Raw genomic sequence first — 22,627 nt, 5'->3', positions numbered from 1 at the left:
TAAGCACTTAAGACATGGAGTGACTCATAGCACTTACTGAGGTTTTTCTAGACATTAAAGGAAAATGGAAGTTTCTTAGGCTGGGAGGGGCAGGACACAGATTGGGCTAGATCTGAGGGAGCTACTCTTGGTGATCCTAATTAAAAGCTTTTGCTCCTGGTTACAGAGAAATGTTCTGAATCGGGCAATGGCAGCAAGAACAAAACAGAATGTAGACGCATGTCTGCAACTCTAGATGTTCAAGGAATGAAACTAAATGAAACTAATTTTTAATCTGATCTTTAGAATTGTGGAGCGGCGTAGAGCTCAGGGGAAAGAAACTGCACGCAGAGTGGTCTTTCCAAAACAGAAACATGATGTCATAGAATAAATGTGTCCTTCCAGAATTCATGTGTTGAAATCCTATCACCACAGTGTGACAGCAGCCTTAGGAGGTGAGGCCGTTGGGAGGTGATTAAGATCTGATAAAATCATGAATGTGAAGTCCTTCTGCATGGGATTAATGCCCTTAGGAGAATCTTAAGACCCTCTGCCTTGTGAGGCTGCAATGAGAAGTTAGCAGTCTGCAATCTGGAAGGGGGTTCTTATCAGAGTCTGGCCATTGTGCCCCCCTAATCTCACACTTCCAGCCTCCAGAACTGCAAGAAATATAATAGATTTCTCTTGTTGATAAACTATCCAGTTTACAGTTTTTGTTACAGTTTCGACAAGCTAAGATATAGTTGAAAGTGAAAATATTAGTCACTCAGTCATGTTCAACTCTTTGCCACTCCATGAACTGTAGCCCACCAGGCTCCTCTGCCTGTGGGATTTTCTAGGCCAAAATGGTGGAGTGGGTTGCCATTTCCTCCTCCAGGAGATCTTACCAACCCAGGGACTGAACCTGGTTCTCCTGCATTACAGACAAAGATATAGTTATGTCTCCTCTTATGTGGGAGTCTTTCTCTTTACTGCCGTTCCATTGCATTCAAGATAAAGACAAAGTCTTTAAAATTCCCTCCAAATTCCCCATACTCCAAAACCTTATTCCTCTGGCCTCAGAGTGTCCTATTTATCTGCTCACTCCCTATATTCCACCAATCTTCCTTACCACTTCTTAAATGCACTATTTTTAAAAACTTGACTTATGTTACTTGTCTATCCGGAATCCTCTCCCAGCTTACCACCTTTCCACTCATCTTCCATCTATGCCTTGACCTCACCTCTAAGACTTTCAGATCTTCCTTCAAACTTCACCTCCTCAGGAAGCCTTCCCCTCCCTCCTTTATCTGTTCAGCATCATCTGGCACACAGTCTGTGGACTCTTCCTTGCAGATTTCATGTCACAGTTATTACTTCCATAGGGACCCAAATATTTTCTCAAGGGATGAATGAAATGTCTCATAAGTTTGAACTTCAAATTGTTCTTGTTCAGTTGCTCAGTCATGTCCAATTCTTTGTGACCCCATAAACTGCTACACACCAGGCTTCCCTGTCCTTCACCATCTCCCAGAGCTTGCTCAAACTCATGACCATCAAGTCAGTGATGCTATCTAACCATCTCATCCTCTGTCGTCCGCTTCTCCTCCTATCTTCAATCTTTCCCAGCATCGGAGTCTTTTCCAATGAGTCAGCTGTTCACATCAGGTAGCCAAAGTATTGGAGCTTCAGCATCAGTCCTTCCAATGAATATTCAGGATTGATTTCCTTTAGGGATGGACTGGTTGGATCTCCTTGCAGTCCAGGGGACTCTCAAGAGTCTTCTCCAACACCACAGTTCAAAAGCATCAATTCCTCAATGCTCAGCCTTCTTTATGGTCCAGCTCTCACATCCATACATGACCACTGGAAAAGCTATAACTTTAACTCTACAGACAAAGTAATAATTGGCAAAGTAATGCCTATTTTTTAATATGCTGTCTAAGTTGGTCATAGCTTTTCATCCATGGAGCTATCCATCATAGTCTTTTACTATCATGGCTGCAGTCACCATCTACAGTGATTTTGGAGCCCAAGAAAATTAAGTCTGTCACTGTTTCCATTGTTTCTTCATCTATTTACTGTCAAGTGATGGGACCAGATGCCATGATTTTCGTTTTTTAATTGTAGAGTTTTAAGCCAGCTTTTTCACTCTCTTCTTTCACCTTCATCAAGAGGTTCTTTAGTTTCTCTTTGCTTTCTGCCCTAAGGGTGGTGTCATCTGCATATCTGAGGTTATTGATATATCTCCTGGCAATCTTGACTCCAGCTTATTCTTCAGATACACAGGTGGAAATGGAGGAACACTGGGAACGGATACAGTTTGAATGAGACAACTTTGCTTTGCATTTGAGAATTTTTTGCCTACTAGCTCAATAAAAATAAGTATATTCAATGATACATGTCAAGGTATTTTGAGTCAATAATAGGTGTTACATGAATAAAAAGACTTATTTAATATTTATTTCCTATGGCAAGATTTCTAGTATACTTTGCAATAGTATTCTCTTTAAAAATAATCTAGAATACTTGTGAAGAACATCAGAACATTTTCTGCATGTATGGTATATAAGATAATTTTAAAGAAAAAAGTAGACTGTCAAGTCAAGTCAATTTCTACTTTCAATCATGCCTCCCTTCCTAATCGTACAGTGGCATTTGAGAATGTATGCCTCTGTCAGATACAGATGTTTGATGCAACTGCCTCAGTCCACTGAACAAGTCAGACGTGCTTTTGAGCACTGATGATTTATGACTTATTTCTTTCTTAACCATGGGAGCCATTCTAAGAATGGCTCTAAGAATACTCTCAGAAATACTGCTAGACCAGCCCATCTTAAAACTATTCCTGGACATTCACACATACAGTCATTCAAAGTAAATGAGGCCCCTATAGTGCGAGCTGCAGGGAATATGAAGGTAATTATGCCTCCTTCTACTTGAAAGCTGCCTGACAATTGGCTTAAAAGTACACTTGCCAATACTTTATAAGCAAGTTTTTATTCACTGTTTACTCCCTGTGCAAATATGATTTCCTGTGGCTCATGCTCATATGTAGTAAAGATCAGAGATACTATCTTTTATTTATTTTACTCTCTTCACATTTAAAGGGAAAAATAAACATTTAAAGACCTCTTAAGTCATAAAGAATAAGAATTGCTATCTCAGTGCTTAGAGAAAACAGGTCCCCCAGATTAGGCCAAGATTCACTATAACATAGTTCCAAATCATGTTGGGCTGTGTCCAGCGAAACACAGATTGGGGCCAAAATGGGCCACTGATATGGTCAATTCAAGATCTCTATATCTTCCTCTATGACCTGGTCATTCTTCATGTACTTAGCAGCTGTTGTCTGGACATCTGCTGCGCCATGCACTTGGGGAGATGCACAGTTCACACTGACAAGACAGCGGTCCCACTCTTCATTAGCCTACCTTCTATTTGGGAAAAGGGCTTCCAAGGTAGCACCAGTGGTCAAGAACCTGCCTGCCAGTGCAGGAGACATAAACGAAGCATGTTTGATCCCTGGGTCAGGAAGATCCCCTGAAGAAACTGACAACCCACTCCAGTATTCTTGCCTGGAGAATTCCATAGACAGAGGAGCCTGGAGGGCTATAGTCCATGGGGTTGCAAGGAGCTGGACACAACTGAGTGACTAACACACACACACACACACATGTTTGGGGGAAAAGACAGGAATAATTTAAAAATGTTTATGCAAATTGTAATGACTGCTGTGAAGGAGAATTGCATGGTGCTATAAGCAAAAAGCAGAATCATCAGAAAAATTCACTGTGACAAGGTAGTTCGTAAGGAGGTCTGAGAGATATGAAGAAATCTGACCCTCATCATACTCTTCAAGACTGAATGTGGAGATCAAGTACACAAAAACTCCCATTGGCTGTTTCTCCATCTGGGGTCTCTGGGCTGTTGAAGACACTGGCAGCAATGTGCCCCCCAGAACTGGAGTAACAACTTAAGATCCTGGAATCTCTAAGAATTGTACTTAAGCCCTTAAATACTACTGTTGGTGTTTGCAGGAGACCAAGATTTGCCACAGAGTACAGCTTGTGAGAGGCTTTACCAGGTGGCGCTAGTGGTAAAGAACCAGCCTGCCAATTCAGGAGACTTAAGAGAAGTGGGTTTGATCCTTGGATTGGGAAGATCCCCTAGAGGAGGGTATAGCAACCCACTCCAGTATTCTTGCCTGGAGAATCCCATGGATAGAGGAGCCTGGCAAGCTACAGTCTATTGGGTTGCAAAGAGTCGTACATAGTTTGCAAGGGAGCTAGAAAACAACAGAGCAATGTCTTCAAATTTTTGAGTGAAATGATTTTTCAACTTGGAATTTCAAATTTTTATTTACTCCTAGTAAAGTAAAAATTTATTTGACAAGACTGATTTGAAACCCAGGAATATTTTTGTGCTCTCTTCTCCTTTCCTTTCAAGTGAGAACATATTAGCTGACAACAGACAAAGCATGATGATGAGGTGTGGACATTACAAAGGAACAAAAGTCAGGGCTCCAGCTGTCCTCGCCCAGACACTACTATCTCCTCTTTTGCACAGAGAAGGGTGCATTTTTTTAATCTTTCCAAAAGCTCAACTCAATTCAGTCACTCAGTCGTGTCCGACTCTTTGCAACCTCATGGACTGCAGCATGCCAGGCTTCTCCATCCATCACCAACTCCCAGAGCTTACTCAAACTCAGGTCCATCAAGTTGGTGATGCCATCCAACTGTCTCATCCTCTATTGTCACCTTCTCTTCCTGCCTTCAGTATTTCCCAGCATCAGGGTCTTCCAGTGAGTCAGTTCTTCGTATCAAGTGGCCAAAATATTGGAGCTTCAGCTTCAGCATCAGTCCTTCCAATGAATATTTAGGACTGATTTCCTTTAAGATTGACTAGTTTGATCCTCTTGCAGTCCAAGGGACTCTAAAGAGTCTTCTCCAACTCCACAAAAGTAGACAATTCATAGTATCCTTCAGTTAAAAGCTGACATTTGGAATCTCAGACACAAACTATAATAATTTTTTTTTAATTCTTGATGGATGCCTCAATGATTGAAGTCAGAAACCATGAAATATTAAGTCTAAACACAAAATGAAACAAAACAAGAAACACTTTCCTGCTGTCTTGCTATCAATGATTTCTGGAGAGGTCAGAGAATGTGAAGTGTTTGAAGAGCATCTGAGTCACCTATCTATTGCAAACACTTGATCCCATAATCAAAGCTTAAATTCAGCTTGTTAACAGCAAGCCTAGAGCTAACTTGAATTAACATCTCCATTACAAAAGTCATTTTTCCAGAAGTCATTGCCTTAAATGAATAAAGTTCAAGAAAGTAAATTGGAAAATAAGCCAGAATTAGGATATATGTCAGTTTTACCAACAGAGACAAAAATCCAATGAAGGGGAAAAAAAAAACAAAAAACAAAAAACAGTGTTCATCATGCAGACAGTCTCTTTGAAACATGAATATTTTAGTAATTAATCAAAATCATTGTCAAAGGAAACAAATGTGAAAGACTAGTTTTTATCTCTTCAGAACAATAGATAATCCCCTCTGGTATTTTTTTGTTTCTCTCTAATTGCTTTATCTATCTATCTGATTATTTATTCATTGTGCGAAAATGACAGACTTCAGAATTCCAATTTTCAAAGACTTGGCTTTAATGGCCATTAATTTGAAAAGCAAGTTACATCTAAGCACTTGCCAGTCTGTTAGAACATTTTACCTTAATGAGTCTCTGAAGAGCTCTAGGAATCCAAGCTATAGGGAGCAGTGATTCAGATACATGCTTGGAGCTAATGACTTAATACGTAGCCACAGAACAGGCCAAATAAAGTAGTTCTTACACACCCAATGAAATAGAATTGAGAACAACTTTCAATGTAGATAGTGAATCTGAACAGTTGTTTTCAAAAGAAGGAAAAGTACATCTGTACCGTTAGCAGCTTGATTTGAGGACTAAATTATCTAAATACTCAATTCACTTTTCTGTGTGGCTTCAACCAGGATGCACATTCAGCAGTTGCTGTTGCATTTTTCTTTTTTATACTTTTTTTTTTTTTTTTTTTTGCATATACCAGTGGAATGACAGCATCCCTTAATTATTGACAGGGACACAGTTTTCGCTCAAATATACCTAAGGCATCCGGGAGAGGTAAAGCTTGGAGTTATTTGTTTGTTTGGATGTCACATAATATAAGAGATGCTAGTTAAAGGTCTATTTTAGATTAATTATTTGTATTTTAAAATTAGGTTCAGTATCATTTATTTCCAGTGATTGTAAGTATTTAAATGGCCTTTCATCTACTCTAAAATAATTGAGCTGCTAAGGCTACAAACATCCATTTCTACACTTTTTACATTTCTTTGTACAAATATTTATAACTTTGAGAAGAGGAAATGGTGACATTACAGGTGAAAATTAGAAATAACTTTAATAGAATTTTAAAGAGTTAAAACATAAAATTCTACAAAATTTAAAGCCATGCAATATTTTTGCTCAGATTACGCTGTTTATCTATTGCATTTTGTTCTAACACACATCATCTAATGCATTTCTATTGCATTCATTTCATGCCATAGTCAAAACTCAATATTCTTATCATGCCTGAAGGAAGATTTTGTCAGTTAACTGATCAGCTTTTCAACATTGATGAAAAGCACATTCTCAGCTGATTTTTTAAATGTTTTAAAATAAAGCTACCCTATATATGCTTTCATATGCTGTATTGAGAAATTGAAATCATGCATTGGATTCAATGGGGTGATATGTATGTATAACAGTTTATGTTTTCTCATTCTCATCAAAGACATTTATTTCTAAGAATAGAGTCTATTTTGCCTGCAGATCCATATAAGTTCCCTCAAACAGCACTATTCATGTTAAGCAACTTAGTAAGTGATGCTTGTTAAGCAGTGGTTGATGTTTTTCACATGTCTACATTTCTGCTGCAAATTATAATCTTTTTACTCTCTCTATGTGTAGTTGTCTCCCAATTTCATGTCTGTTGCAATCACCCGCTGGTTTTATGGCATGTGATAACAATATCACCCATAGCACTTTCAGGTATTTACATAAATAAGTCATAAATGCCCCTGAGAAAAAGAATGAAGGCATTTCTTAATAAAATGTTTTATAGCTTGAAAAATACAGTAACACAGTTCTTGTATATATTAGATTCCAAATAGAGAAGTAAACATTTACTAAAAAAAAATAGTTTAATGTTCTTCTTTCTTTAATCACAAGGATTTATTCTGCTTTATCAAAACTCCAGAGAAGAAATTCTTTAGGCAAAACTTCTAGGACTCTAAGAATGACTTTTTTTATTAATAATATGATATTTTTAATCTCATGCATTAAAAAAAATTATTGTCTTATGGTTGGTTTACAATGTTGTGTTAGTTGTGTTACTGAACAGCAAAGTGAATCAACTATATGTATACAAGTATCCGCTCTGTTTTGAAATTCCTTCCCATTTAGGTCACTACAGGGCACTGAGTAGAGTTCCCTGTGCTATGCAGTAGGTTCTTATTAGCAATCTACTTTACACATAGTATCAATCGTGTATATATGTCAATCCCAATCTCTGGATTCATCCCACCCCCACCCCCTTAGTGTTCATATCTTTATTCTCTACTTCTGTGTCTCTACCTCTGCTTTGTAAATAAGATTGTCCATACCAGTTTTTTTTTTTTCAGATTTCACATAAATGTGTTAAGATATTTGTTTTTCTCTTTCTGACTAACTTCACTCTGTATGACTGTCTGTATACAAGAAGCCAAAATTTAATTGCTTTAAACTCAGAAATAGCTGTTCTTTATAAAATTCTATTTCGTGTTGTTTAGGTTATTTAGATTAAACCTTATAAAATGTTTTGTGTGAAAAAAGTTAAAGAGCAGCACTTTAAAATAGTTCACCTTTACAGATTATAATCCAGAAAGCAATAAAATGTCATCTAGTGTACTCCAATGTTCTTTATTTTGTATTTCATCTAATCTTCACAGGAATTCTGCAGATTATTATAAATTTATGACCCCAATTTTTCCCATGGTTTATTAAGACTGCTGCTGCTGCTGCTAAGTCGCTTCAGTCATGTCCGACTCGGTGCAACCCCATAGACGGCAGCCCACCGGGCTCCCCCGTCCCTGGGATTCTCCAGGCAAGAACACTGGAGTGGGTTGCCATTTCCTTCTCCAATGCAGGAAAGTGAAAAGTGAAAGTGAAGTCGCTCAGTCGTGTCCGACTCTTAGCGACCCCATGGACTGCAGCCTACCAGGCTCCTCCATCTGTGGGATTTTCCAGGCAAGAGTACTGGAGTGAGGTGCCATTGCCTTCTCCTTATTAAGACTACCAACTATTAAGAAGTGAAATCAGGATATGAAAGCTAAGCTTGTCTGAAAGCAAAGCCCTTCTGTTTCTTCTGTACTCTGTGCCTCAAAGATTGGTCCAGCCATAGACAGGGATCATATTGTCCCATTTACTGTTTCTGGGATTTCCTCCATTGGTATTTGGTGAAACTTCTAAAATTTTAATATTCTGAACAATGACTTTGTCCTCTACATAGAAAACATAGGACTACTTTGAAAGCTTTGAAAATTGGGTGGCTTTCTGCTACATAGCTTACTTATTTCTTCAGTTCTTTGTTGTTAGTTCCTTTATTATGGCTGTTCATAGACTTTAAGGATCTGGGTTATTTCTGGTTTTCATAACCTAAGGACAGTCCTGTTCTTTCAGTCTTTCTTTTCTAGAGTATATTTATCCAGATTAAGTAGAGTTAACCCTTTGAACTGAAGGCATCCAAGGGAATGCAAGAACTTATAAGGAAAACAGCAGTTTGACAATGAATTTTGAAGAGTGAGATGTGTAGAGCCATCAGATTGAACTTGATAACAAGTAAGAATTTCCTGCTCAAGTAGTGTTTCAGAATCAGCAAAAAGATCTCGCCTACCATCTCCTGAGGTGTTGTTCCCCTGTCAAAAGAATGTGAAGCCTCTGACTACTCCCCCTACCTGACACATGCTCTATTTTTCCAAGGGAAAAAGATATATATATATTTTCCCTATTAAACATGCTAGTGATTGTTGTGATTCTCTGAAACTTGGTTTAATTACAGTAGGCAAAATGGGGACTTGAGAAAGCATCTTGATCAAAAAGAAAACAGAAGTTTGCTGTTAAGCAGAAGATCCCCCACTGCCATTGAGCATGTCTATAGCAAGTCATCCACTCAGTTGATCAGCATCTGAGTTTTCTTTGCCTGCATTACCCCTGGACATGACTCCTGAGAGTTTAGGACTGTATCTCAGCTCTTTGTGTTAGTAATCTTAATAACCTCTGTGAGAGAAGAAATAAACAAGGTGGAACCAAGTCTGACACATTCTTTTTCCTTTCAATTTAACATGCAAAAAAGGTAAAACTTCCAGATAAACCCTGTTCTAAGGGAAATTTGACTCATCCCTGCCCCTCCACCCTTGGGCATCACTTTTTATTTTAGAATCATCCCCTATTATCAAGAAGAGATAACAGGAGAAACTCTTTTAGCCGAGATGATAGATGACAAAATTACAATAAAAAATTATCATATCCTAAGAGTCCCAAATCCTTTTACCAGGGGAGATTTTGAAAAATAAATATTTTCTTGGAACAACCCAAATATCCATAAAGGAACAAATAAAATGCAGTACATTGTAGTGTTGGAGAAGACTCTCTAGAGTCCCTTGGACTGGAAGGAGATCAAACTAGTCAATCCTAAAAGACATCAATCAATGTAATACACCAAGTATTCATTGGAAGGGCTGATGGTGAAGGTGAAACTCCCAAAACTTTGGCCAGCTGATCCAAAGAGCCGACTCATTGGAAAAGACCCTGATGCTGGGAAAGATTGAGAGCAGGAGGAGAAGGGGGCAACAGAGAATGCGATGGTTGGGTAGCATCATCTACTCAGTGGACCTGAGCTTGAGCAAACTCAGGGAGATAGTGAAGAACAGGGAAGCCTGGTGTGCTGCAGTCCATGGGGTTGCAAAGAGTTGGACATGACTGAGCGACTGTGAACAATAAATTTTAATCACCAAAAAAAACCCCTTATGTTTTGTTTCTAAGACACATGATTTTAGTTGTACTAAATGTCCAAAACAGGCAAATATGTAGAGATTTAAAGTAGATGAGTGATTGTCTAGGGCTAGAGGGAGGGTACCTGGGGAGAAATAAAGATTGATGGCTAATAGTACATTTCCTTTCATGGAAGGTAAAAATATTCTAAAATTTACTGTGGTGATGATTGCACAACTCTGTGAATATATGAAAAACCATAGAAGCATGCATTCTACATGGATAAGTCATATGGTATATTAATTATATCTCAATAAAACATATATTTTAAATGGAAATCTAAAATAAATATGTGTTCTTTATCTGGTAAATGTATATTAAACATTATATTTAAATTTATCCTCATACTCCAAAAGAATTGTCTTTAAAACAACAAAAATTTTGGGAAAATGAATAATTACTCTAGAGTAGCATCCTTATTTTTCATTTATTTTTTAGGTTAGCAATAAAATTGGCCTGACGTATGGTTAGTTAAAAAGCCTGTCATTGCTTGGAAGTCTATGCCTTTTACTTGAATAACTACCCCCCAACAGCATTTCAAAATTATTTTAAAAAAAAATTGCCAATGAAAATAGAGGAAAATTTGACAGTCTCAAGTGTAAATAAAACTTCATATTTTATTTTGCATGATTGCTGAAATCAATAACTGGATACACATACAGTGTCATTCCAAACAGTCAAGTATGTTCTAGAATGTCTGACAGCTCTGTGGCTTGACAACGTTGATATATAAATTGCTGTTTTAGTTTTCATCAACCTAAAGGACTAATCAGGGGAAAAGGCACATCCTTTAAAAGGTAACCATGGTCCTGGATCCTGAATCTAGCAGAAGTCTTTTGGTTGATGAAGAAAGGAGGCAATTTTTCTTTTGAAAGATTTGTCAATTGGCATTTTAAACTACCAAATTAAGAGATCCTCTCATCACCACATGGCCAGATGGCTGCATTGTTAGAAGCTGCAGAAAAAAGGAATTGGAATTCTTCTAAGATAAAGCCTAAGTATATATTTGGTCATAGTAAACATTCAAATGCCTAGATTTCAAAAGCAATTTGACATCATGATCTTTGTTAACATTTTCTAAGCAGAATCTCCATAAGAATAGAAATAGATTTTAGCTGACTTCAGGAGAGATGAAAACATACCCAGGAAAGAAAAGCAAAGTTCCCACATTCTGGGCTAAAACCCATTTGTCATATATCCTCTTGCACAGTGATTTGCTTTTAGTGGATGCATTATGTAATGGCATTTCTCAACTGTTGCATTTGACAATCTGAACAATCCAAAATGTTGACTAAAATGAATACATGAAAAAATAAAACTGTCCACATACAGTGGATCAGTTCAAAGACTGAAATCTGAAATTTTTACTTGACACATTAGTATTGTTTTTATCTGACTTAATTTGCATTGAAATAAAACTATTTATTCAGTTCAGTTCAGTCACTCAGTCATGTCCAACTCTTTGCGACCCCACGAATTGCAGCACGCCAGGCCTCCCTGTCCATCACCAACTCCTGGAGTTCACTCAAACTCATGTCCATCGAGTCAGTGATGCCATCCAGCCATCTCATCCTCTGTCGTCCCCTTCTCCTCCTGCCCCCAATCCCTCCCAGCATCAGAGTCTTTTCCAATGAGTCAGCTCTTCGCATGAGTTTGCCAAAGGACTGGAGTTTCAGCTTTAGCATCAGTCCTTCCAAAGAACACCCAGGGCTGATCTCCTTTAGAATGGACTGGGTGGATCTCCTTACCATTCAAGGGACTCTCAAGAGTCTTCTCCAACACCACACTTCAAAAGCATCAATTCTTCGATGCTCAGCTTTCTTCACAGTCCAATTCTCACATCCATACATGACCACAGGAAAAACCATAGCCTTGACTAGACGGGCTTTTGTTGGCAAAGTAATGTCTCTGCTTTTGAATATGCTATCTAGGTTGGTCATAACTTTCCTTCCAAGGAGTAAGCGTCTTTTAATTTCATGGCTGCAGTCACCATCTGCAGTGCTTTTGGAGCCCAGAAAAATAAAGTCTGACACTGTTTCCATTGTTTCCCCATCTATTTCCCATGAAGTGATGGGACTAGATGCCATGATCTTAGTTTTCTGAATGTTGAGTTTTAAGCCAACTTTTTCACTCTTTATTAAATATAGCTAACTTAGAAAAGTTGTTATGAATTGTTTCTTTGTAGTTGTTTTGTGTCCAGCTCTTTGCGACCCTATGGACTGCAACACACAAGGCCTCCATCTCCCTAACCATCTCCCAAAGTTTGCCCAAGTTCATGGTCATCGTATCAGTGATGCCATCCAGCCATCTCATACTCTGACACCCTCTTCTCCTTCTGCACTCACTCTTTCGCAGTATCAGGGACTTTTTCAGTGAGTCATCCGTTCACATCAGGTGACCAAAATACTGGAGATTCAGCTTCAGCATCAGTCCTTCCAGTGAATATTCAGGGTTGATTTCCCTTAAGATTAACTGGTTTGATCTCCTTGCTGTCCAAAGGACTTTCAGGAGTCTTATCCACAGTACATTTCAAAAGCATTGATTCTTTGACCTTCTGCCTTCTTTACAGTCCAGCTGTCACAGCCATACATGATCACTGGGAAGACCATAGCCTTGACTATAGGGACCTTTGTTGGCAGAGGCACGTCTCTGCTTTTCAACACACTGCCTAGGTTTCTCATCGCTTTCCTGCCAAGAAGCAATGGTCTTCTGATTTCATGGCTGCAGTCATCACCCTCAGTGATTTTGGAGCCCAAGAAGAGGAAATCGGTCACTACTTCCACCTTTTCTCCTTCTATTGGCCATGCAGAACTTCCAGATGTTCAAGCTGGTTTTAGAAAAGACAGAGGAACCAGAGATCAAATTGCCAACATCCTCTGTATCATTGAAAAAGCAAGAGAGTTCTGGAAAAACATCTATGTCTGCTTTATTGACTATGCTAAAGCCTTTGACTGTGTGGATCACAATAAACTGTGGAAAATTCTGAAAGAGATGGGAATACCAGACCACCTGACCTGCCTTTTGAGAAACCTGTATGCAGGTCAGGAAGCAACAGTTAGAACTGGACATGGAACAACAGACTGGTTCCAAATAGGAAAAGGAGTATGTCAAGGCTGTATATTGTCACCCTGCTTATTTAACTTCTATGCAGAGTACATCATGAGAAACGCTGGGCTGGGAGAAATATCAATAACCTCAGATATGCAGATGACACCACCCTTATGGCAGAAAGTGAAGAGGAACTATGAAGCCTCTTGATGAAAGTAAAGGAAGAGAGTGAAAAAGTTGGCTTAAAACTCTACATTCAGAAAACTAAGATCATGGCATCTGGTCCCATCACTTCATGGCAAATAGATGGGGAAACAGTGGAAATAGTTTCAGACTTTATTTTGGGGGGCTCCAAAATCACAGCAGATGGTGATTGCATCCATGAAATTAAAAGCGCTTACTCCTTGGAAGGAAAGTTATGACCAGCCTAGATAGCATATTGAAAAGCAGAGACATTTACTTTGCCAACAAAGGCCCGTCTAGTCAAGGCTATGGTTTTTCCTATGGTCATGTATGGATGTGAGAGTTGGACTGTGAAGAAAGCTGAGGGCCAAAGAATTGATGCTTTTGAAGTGTGGTGTTGGAGAAGACTCTTGAGAGTCCCTTGGACTGCAAGGAGATCCAACCAGTCCATCCTATAGGAGACCAGTTCTAGGTATTCATTGGAAGGACTGATGCTGAGGCTGAAACTCCAATACTTTGGCCACCTCATGCGAACAGCTGACTCATTGGAAAAGACCCTGATGCTCAGAGGGATTGGGGGCAGGAGGAGAAGGGGATGACAGAGGATGAGATGGTTGGATGGCATCACTGACTCAATGGACATGAGTTTGGGTGAACTCCAGGAGTTGGTGATGGACAGGGAGGCCTGGCGTGCTGCAATTCATGGGGTCACAAAGAGTTGGACACGACTGAGTGACTGAACTGAACTGAACTGAATGGGGCCAGATGCTATGATCTTAGTATTTTTTAATATTTAGTCTTAAGCTGGCTCATTCACTCTCCTCCTTCACCCTCATTAAGAGACTCTTTAGTTCCTCTTCGCTTTCTGCCATTAGAGTGGTATCATCTGCCCACTTGACTTCACATGTTATGAATTACAATCTACTTAAAATTATTTATATTTTCTTATTTTAATATAGTTTAAGGTTAACCTTTTCTCATAGTAGCTTTCACCAAAACATCTTAAATCACTATCTAATAAAATATAGTAAAATTTTATTTTTACATGCCTACATCCTCCATTTATGAAAGTAGACTTATAGGTAAAATGCTTGACTTAATAATCCAGAGAAAATAGTGTATTGCCTACAAACATTAAAATGTTTACTACGTGTGAGTTCCTTTGAAGAATATTTTATTAGATTATTGAAAAGTCAAAATCATAAAGTGGCATAATTTTCTGTGATACTTATTCCTACAATGTTTCATTTTAAAACCTTAATAATGACAGAAGCTGCTGCTGCTAAGTCATTTCAGTCATGTCCAACTCTGTGCAACCCCAGAGACGGCAGCCCACCAGGCTCCCCAGAATGACAGAAGAGAGTCTTTGAATTTAAAAGTTATGCACAACCATAAAATTAGCAAGAAAAGTTGTTTGTGTTCTCTTGATGATGATACTGTGTTTCCATCTGCTTTAACTGAATGTATCTGCAGATGCTCTAAACAAGGACAAATGCAGACACAATGTAAAATCCATTTTATGTGAAGAACAAGGAGCCTTGAGTCCAAAAAAAAACTAGTACCTTTTATGTGTATTTATTATGGAGAAGGCAATGGCACCCCACTCCAGTACTCTTGCCTGGAAAATTCCATGGACGGAGGAGCCTGGTAGGCTGCAGTCCATGGGGTCGCTAAGAGTCGGACACGACTGAGCGACTTCACTTTGACTTTTCATTTCATGCAATGGAGGAGGAAATGGCAACCCACTCCAGTGTTCTTGCCTGGAGAATCCCATGGACAGAGGAGCCTAGTGGGCTGCCATCTATGGGGTCGCACAGAGTTGGACATGACTGAAGCAACTTAGCAGCAGCAGCAGCATTATGGTTCTCGACTTTTTGCCTGTTTCTCTTTTTTAGCAAATCCTTATTAGGGGATAAAGAAGCCAATTTTTAAGCACTTAAGGCCATATCAACAGCCTGATTCATATTAGCCCAGTTAATCCTCCTATAACTTCTGTATTTAATCCCTTACATTCTTGTTAGAAGAAAACTATGCAACAAATAAGGAAAATATTTAGTTAAATTGATGATTATTACACCTATCACCTGTGACATGACTTTCACTTCACACATATACATTTATCAACAAGGATTCATTGAGTATCTCTGAAATGCCAGGCTATGATAAGCACTAAGAATACAGTGATGACCAGAATCTGACCTCATGAACAAATAATCTAGTCCAGGCTGAAGGAAATAAACTGTGCTCAAGAACAAAGGTAATTAAGTAAACACCTGTACTTTAATTCATGTCAATGTATGGCAAAAAAAAAAAAAAAAAAAAAAAAACACCACAGTATTGTAAAATAATTAGCCTCCAATTAAAATAAATAAATTAAAAAAAAATCTTTCCCCGTATCACTTGACATACAGTAAGCCCCCTACATAGAAACAAGTTCTGTTCCAAGAGCACATTTCTAAGTCCCATTTGTTTGTAAGTCCAACAAAGTTAGCCTAGGTACCCAACTAACACAATTGACTATATAGTACTGTACGGTAGTAGGTTTATAATACTTTTCCCACAAATAATACATAAAAATGAAATGCAAAAAAAAATAAAGTATTTTTAATCTTATAGTACATGCCTTGAAAGGCACAGTAATATAGTGCAACAGCTGGTAAGCGAGGGCTGGCATTGAGTGAACAGGCAGGAAGAGTTACTGACTGGAGAGAGGAGAGAAGGTGGGGACAAGGTAGACATGAGGGATTGTCAGCAATAGCAGATGGAGGGCAAGCTGCAATTTCATTCACCTCTGACATTAATAACACAGGTTCTGATTCCTTGCTGGATTCAAATCTATCTACCTTTTGGAAAAAATGATCCAGTGATGTCTGGGTAGTAGCTCTCTTTTTTCTCATCATGGATGGTATGTTCACATTTTTGAATGTTTGCAAATTAAAGTTTGTATTTTGAGGACTTACTGTATTTGGATTTGCACATACAGTCATTTGACAGATAACTCAGTGACATTGAGAGTCCTTTGGACTGCGAGGAGATCCATCCAGTCAGTCCTAAAGGAAATCAGTCTTGAATATTCATTGGAAGGACTGATAATGAAGCTGAAGCTCCAGTACTTTGGCCACCTGATGTAAACAGCTGACTCATTGGAAAAGACCCTGATGCTGGGAAAGATTGAGAAGGGGGCAACAGAAGATGAGATGGTTTGATGGCACCACCTACTCAATGGACATGAGTTTGAGCAAGCTCCAGGAGTTGGTGATGGACAGGGAAGCCTGGTGTGTTGCAGTCCGTGGGGTCACAAAGAGTTGGACATCACTGAGTGACCGAACTGAACTGTAACATCACTGGAGTAACATCACTCCAGATTGAGATAAAGTATCAACACAGAGCAGTTACACTTATTCCTAATTGGATGATGTCTCAGACATACCAACTCAGCCTCCATGCAGCCCATTAAACCATAATGAATAATCTCCCAGGCTTTAATGTTGGTCATACATAGCACTTACCCTAAGCTGTTAGAAACTTTAACTTCCTGTTAGCAAGTTTCCTTATATAATGTCCTCCTGTTTAAGTTTCCTCCTGTAATAACATGGGAGCAGTCTCACTTGCAGGAATGGTAATACCTAATTCTAACCTATAGGTCTCCTTCAATTCTTATTGCACAGGTAGTGTATCACAAAGTTATGAGTTCCCCTTTCATTCATCTTTTAAAAGTCTGCTGAATTATTCCCAGAGTCTTTTATTGTTCAGAAAGAAGGACATTTTGTCCATCCACTTTGATCTTAATCTGGAGTTCCTGTAGAAAGTTTTCCTTGCCTTGGATTTCACAACCTCTGTCTTCTCCTTCTCCTCAGCCTGTGCTTAATACAGAGATTCTTATCATTCATTACTCAACAGCTGGTCAGGGGAAAACCATCCATTCGTTGTTTTGTACCATTTTCCCTCTTCTGCTAATTACATGTGTCCTGCCTGCCTGCCTGCCAAGCTCACCTTAAATCTATCTTCTCAGAGATGCCATTTGTGATCAATCCCTTTGTCCCAGCTTTCTCCACCGGTACATGTGCCTGTTACTTCTGTAACACTTCATGGTCATCCTTTTAGGGATGCATTCAGCCTTCAGCAGACCAAAACTTTCTGAGAGCGAGAAAAACATCTGTTTGTCTTCTCAGCACCCAGCACCAAGCCGTAAACCTCGGAGGTGTAGGGCCCTTAGTCCTCTGATCAACGTATACAGTCTCCACTCCCTAGCGACCATTCCCCAGTCCTACTGGACAGCGGCTTGTCTTACACGTTCCACTCAGAGTTCAGCATCAGAGGGTGGCAGAATCTCAAGTAAACAGTCCGCAGTATAGAGAGTGAGCGCATCCTAAGAGCATTGCCATCACAGAGACCATTTCACTGTGAAGTGCATGGACAGTAAAACCACCAAAGCTTCAAATTCAGGGCTCCTCGGGTACGTAGGATCCTCTCGTAGGCACTCACAAAGTTATGTGCTTTTGTGATTTTCGAATTGAAGATATTTAAACTGCAGTTGTCTCTTTCCATTCAGACTCCCTGCATCTTACCTGTTCTCATGTGGAGGGTCATCAGAGTGACCCCAGACATGTGTGGGGTCTGGCTCAAAAGAAAATGAGTGGATTTGTATTTCCTTGAGATATGTTTATGTAGTTTGAGATCACGTCCGTGTAGGAAGGTAGGAATGTCTTCCTGAATGCTCCCGTCATGGACAGAGGGTAACCCAGCCAGACGTTGCACCAAGAAGATTTCAGATGATAGACGGTTTTCCAATTGAATGTGTCCTTCCATCCCCAATACCAGAAATACAAAATAGTAAACAAGGTTTATGTGCCAGGAGCTAGTCTGTGAAGAATTCTAGTCACCAAACATGTAAAATTACAAATACAAGATTGGGTTCCACTGGTGTCTAGACAACACAGAAGTTCCCCCCAGTGGAAAATTCAGTAACATAGCACTGAAAATTATAAATGTACCATGTCCTTGTCTTTCTTTTTCAGTAGGAATCAAAAGAGAATTTATCCAAATGTTAGTTTGTAAAGCACAAATTTTAATAGTATTAAAATGAATGAATATACCTATAGCCACCCATATATGAAAGAAATTATTTAGTGATTTCTCACTGAATTTGACAATAACCTGGAAAATGTGCAAGATATTATCAATATAAGTTTGTGAAGCTGAAAAAAAATAAATCAACAATATTGGGGATGAATTATCTTTCTATTCTTGCTAGAGAAAATGATATTATAACACTGCTTTTATAGGAAGAGATAATCAGAGTATTGAGCCAGCACTGTAAGGGGAAATATTATGTAGGTGTACCAGGCTGTTTATTAATAAAAATAGCATTTTTCAGAAAGTTCTTGTGTTTATGGTATTTGTCAATCTTTTTAAATTTGAGATTTGTTGTGATTTGCTTTCTCTTTCTAAATAATAGTCACTTTCACATCTAGTTTAAACTTTTCGATTTCATCATTCTTTTTCTAAAGGAATGTCTCCCAAAATTGTATGTATATCAGGCCCTAAAAACTTCCCCTACCACCAACATCCAGAAAGATGTATGGGTTCAGTACAATATAAGCAAGCAACTGGTTTGTGTCTTGCTTTGTTCCAGTCTTGGTCCAGCCAGCAAGTATGGAGAGTTTCCTCCTCCAAACATAGGCAGAGTTTCACATTGTAACACAAAATTAATTTTAAAAAATGTTCTTCTTCAGAAACGAAATACAGTATCAGAGGGCAGAGAAATGGTTATTATAGATGCTTTTCTTGGGTCTCTCTGCTTTGCCCTCTTCCACTGTGAAATAGGATAATAGAGCTTTGTGACGCCCAGGGGCCAGGTAATGCACCTTTCTTTAAGGTGAATGGAATATTGTCTAATCAATTCAATAACTGCCATCCCAGCTGCCTGTAATGAAAAGCCCCTGAGTACTAATGGATACTGAACCAGCTTTCCAAGGGCAGAGTTACTATTATTATATGAATATTCTCAAACTGCTCTAGATTGTAAACCAGGAGGCACCTACTCTCTATGCTTCCATTTGCTCTCTGTCTGCAAAAGGTCTCATGCCCGAATCCTCCCTATTAACCAAAAGATTGAGAGTGTGGGTGGCGTTTCACACCCTTCCTTATTCCAAATGTCCATCAAGTTATTCTTAACAAGCAAATACTGTATCCAAGAAATGTACGGCAACGATATTGTGAGCCCCGGAAACTTGAAGAAATCTCTCAATAATTAGGATTAAAACAATAGTGAGCTTTACACTTCATCAATATATAACTATTTTAATTTTTAAGGCCTTTCCCAAAATCTTTCCCTTATGGTTCTTTTCCAGCCCCAAAAAGAAAAACGATGGACTCTAAGAAAGGATGACCCCAAACAACTAACTGAAATCAGAAATCCCTATATGCTTTCAGATATCCACTTAAGTCCAAATATCTGACTAACTATTCAGGTAATTAATATTCTCATCCAGTTTTTTATGGTCCTACTGTTTTTCTTCCTTTATTTTTTTTTTAATTAGAGGATAGTTGCTTTACCACATTGTGTGAATTTCTTGCAGTATAGCAGAGTGAATCCGCCACTCACTTACATATGTCCCGTCTTTCCTTGGATTTCCTTCCCCTAGGTCACCACAGAGCACCAAGTAGAGTTCCCTGTGCTATTAAGTAGGTCCTTATTAGTTATCTATTTCATATATAGCAGTACCCATGGTAGTTTATTTTAATTAATGTGATGTGGTTGTGGTTGTGTTCAGTTGCTAAGTCGTGTCCAACTCTCTGTGAACCCATGAACTGCAGTACGCCAGGCTTCTCTGTCCTTTACTATCTCCTGGAGTTTGTTCAGACTCATGTCCATTGAGTCAGTGATGCCATCCAACCATCTCATCCTCTGTAGCCCCCTTCTCTTCTTTCCCTCAATCTTTCCCAACATCAGAGTCTTTTCCAGAGTTGGCTCTTCACATCAGGTGGCCAAAGTATTAAAGCTTCAGCTTCAGCATCAGTCCTTCCAATGAATATTCAGGGTTGATTACCTTTAGGACTGACAGCTTTGATCTCCTTACTGTCCAGGGGAGTCTCAAGAGTCTCCTCCAACACCACAGGTCAAAAGCATCAATTCTTCGGTTCTCAGCCTTCTTTATGGTCCAACTCTCACTTCCATACATGACTACTGTAAATACCATAGCTTTGACTATACAGATCTTTGCCAGCAAAGTGATGTCTCTGCTTTTTCAATACACTGTCTAGGTAGTTTTTCTTCCAAGGAGCAAGTGTCTTTTAATTTCATGGGTGCAGTCACTGTCCACAGTGATTTTAAAGCCCAAGAAAATGAAATCTGTCACTGTTTCCACTTTCTCCCCATCTATTTGACATGAAGTGATGGGACCAGATGCCATGATCTTACTTTTTGAATGCTAAGTTTTAAGCCAGCTTTTTCACTTTCCTCTTTCACCTTCATTAAGATGCTCTTTATTTCCTCTTCACTATCTGCCATTAGAGTGGTATCATCTACAAATCTGAGGTTGTTGATATTTCTTCCTGCAGTCTTGATTCCAGCTTGTGCTACATCCAGCCCTGCATTTCATATGATGTACTCTTCCTAGAAGTTAAATAAGCAGGGTGGAAATATACAGTTTTGACATACTCCTTTCCTAGTTCGGATCTAGTCTGTTGTTCCAAGTCTGCTTGTGATGGTTTTAAATTATAACAATTCTTTGACTGTTGCTCTGAATTACTATTTAATCTTGTAGCTATTGTTTTTACACTCTTATTTATCCAGACACTTATTTAAGATATCTGCAAAAGTGTCAGAGTTTGCAACAAGATTAAATACATTAAAAATTAACTAAAATAATGAGACAAGAAGAACTCCATTGATAATACATGATATGAAAAGTGGGTGGAGACCTCCCAGAATATTGGAAATAAAAGCAAAAATAAACAAATGGGACCTAATTAACCTTAAAAGCTTCTGCACATCAAAGGAAACTATTAGCAAGGTGAAAAGACAGCCTTCAGAACGGGAGAAGATAATAGCAAATGAAGCAACTGACAAACAACTAATCTCAAGAAAATACAAGCAACTCCTACAGCTCAACTCCAGAAAAATAAATGACCCAATCAAAAAATGGGCCAAAGAACTAAATAGACATTTCTCCAAAGAAGACATACAGATGGCTAACAAACACATGAAAAGATGCTCAACATCACTCATTATCAGAGAAATGCAAATCAAAACCACTATGAGGTACCATTTCACACCAGTCAGAATGGCTGTGATCCAAAAGTCTACAAGTAATAAATGCTGGAGAGGGTGTGGAGAAAAGGGAACCCTCTTGCACTGTTGGTGGGAATGCAAACTAGTACAGCCACTATGGAGAACAGTGTGGAGATTCCTTAAAAAACTGGAAATAGAACTGCCTTATGATCCAGCAATCCCACTGCTGGGCATACACACTGAGAAAACCAGAAGGGAAAGAGACACGAGTACCCCAATGTTCATCGCAGCACTGTTTATAATAGCCAGGACATGGAAGCAACCTAGATGTCCATCAGCAGATGAATGGATAAGAAAGCTGTGGTACATATACACAATGGAGTATTATTCAGCCATTAAAAAGAATACATTTGAATCAGTTCTAATGAGGTGGATGAAACTGGAGCCTATTATACAGAGTGAAGTAAGCCAGAAAGAAAAACACCAATACAGTATACTAACGCATATATATGGAATTTAGAAAGATGGTAACAATAACCCTGTGTACGAGACAGCAAAAGAGACACTGATGTATAGAACAGTCTTATGGACTCTGTGGGAGAGGGAGAGGGTGGGAAGATTTGGGAGAATGGCATTGATACATGTAAAATATCATGTATGAAATGAGTTGCCAGTCCAGGTTTGACGCACGATACTGGATGCTTGGGGCTGGTGCACTGGGATGACCCAGAGGGATGGAATGGGGAGGGAGGAGGGAGGAGGGTTCAGGATGGGGAACACATGTAAACCTGTGGCGGATTCATTTTGATATTTGGCAAAACTAATACAGTTATGTAAAGTTTAAAAATAAAATAAAATTTAAAAAAAAAAATTAAAAAAAAAATAAATAAATAAATAAAAATAAAAAAAAATAAAAAAAGAAAAGTGGGTAGAGAAAGGGAGCAGAAAATAAGAGAAAAGAGAAAACCAGCAAGAAATATTTGCTGCAATTATAAAGAGTTTGCAAGTATTAAAAGCTTTTTTTTTCTGTTTCATGAGATTTAACAACACTCTAAAAACCTGAAGATTGTGTTGAGACTGTTAC

General features: G+C 38.7%; 1 protein-coding gene across 2 annotated transcripts in view; it reads left to right on the top strand.

Annotated features, from left to right (window-relative positions):
• LOC102410994 (SPHK1 interactor, AKAP domain containing) overlaps positions 1-22,627 on the top strand; it is a 136,944-nt gene that overhangs the window by 67,227 nt on the left and 47,090 nt on the right. The window lies entirely within an intron of this gene.

This window comes from Bubalus bubalis, chromosome 2, assembly GCF_019923935.1.
Source record: "Bubalus bubalis isolate 160015118507 breed Murrah chromosome 2, NDDB_SH_1, whole genome shotgun sequence".
Classification (NCBI taxonomy): Eukaryota; Metazoa; Chordata; class Mammalia; order Artiodactyla; family Bovidae; genus Bubalus; species Bubalus bubalis.
This window is presented reverse-complemented; position numbering and strand designations above follow the sequence as displayed.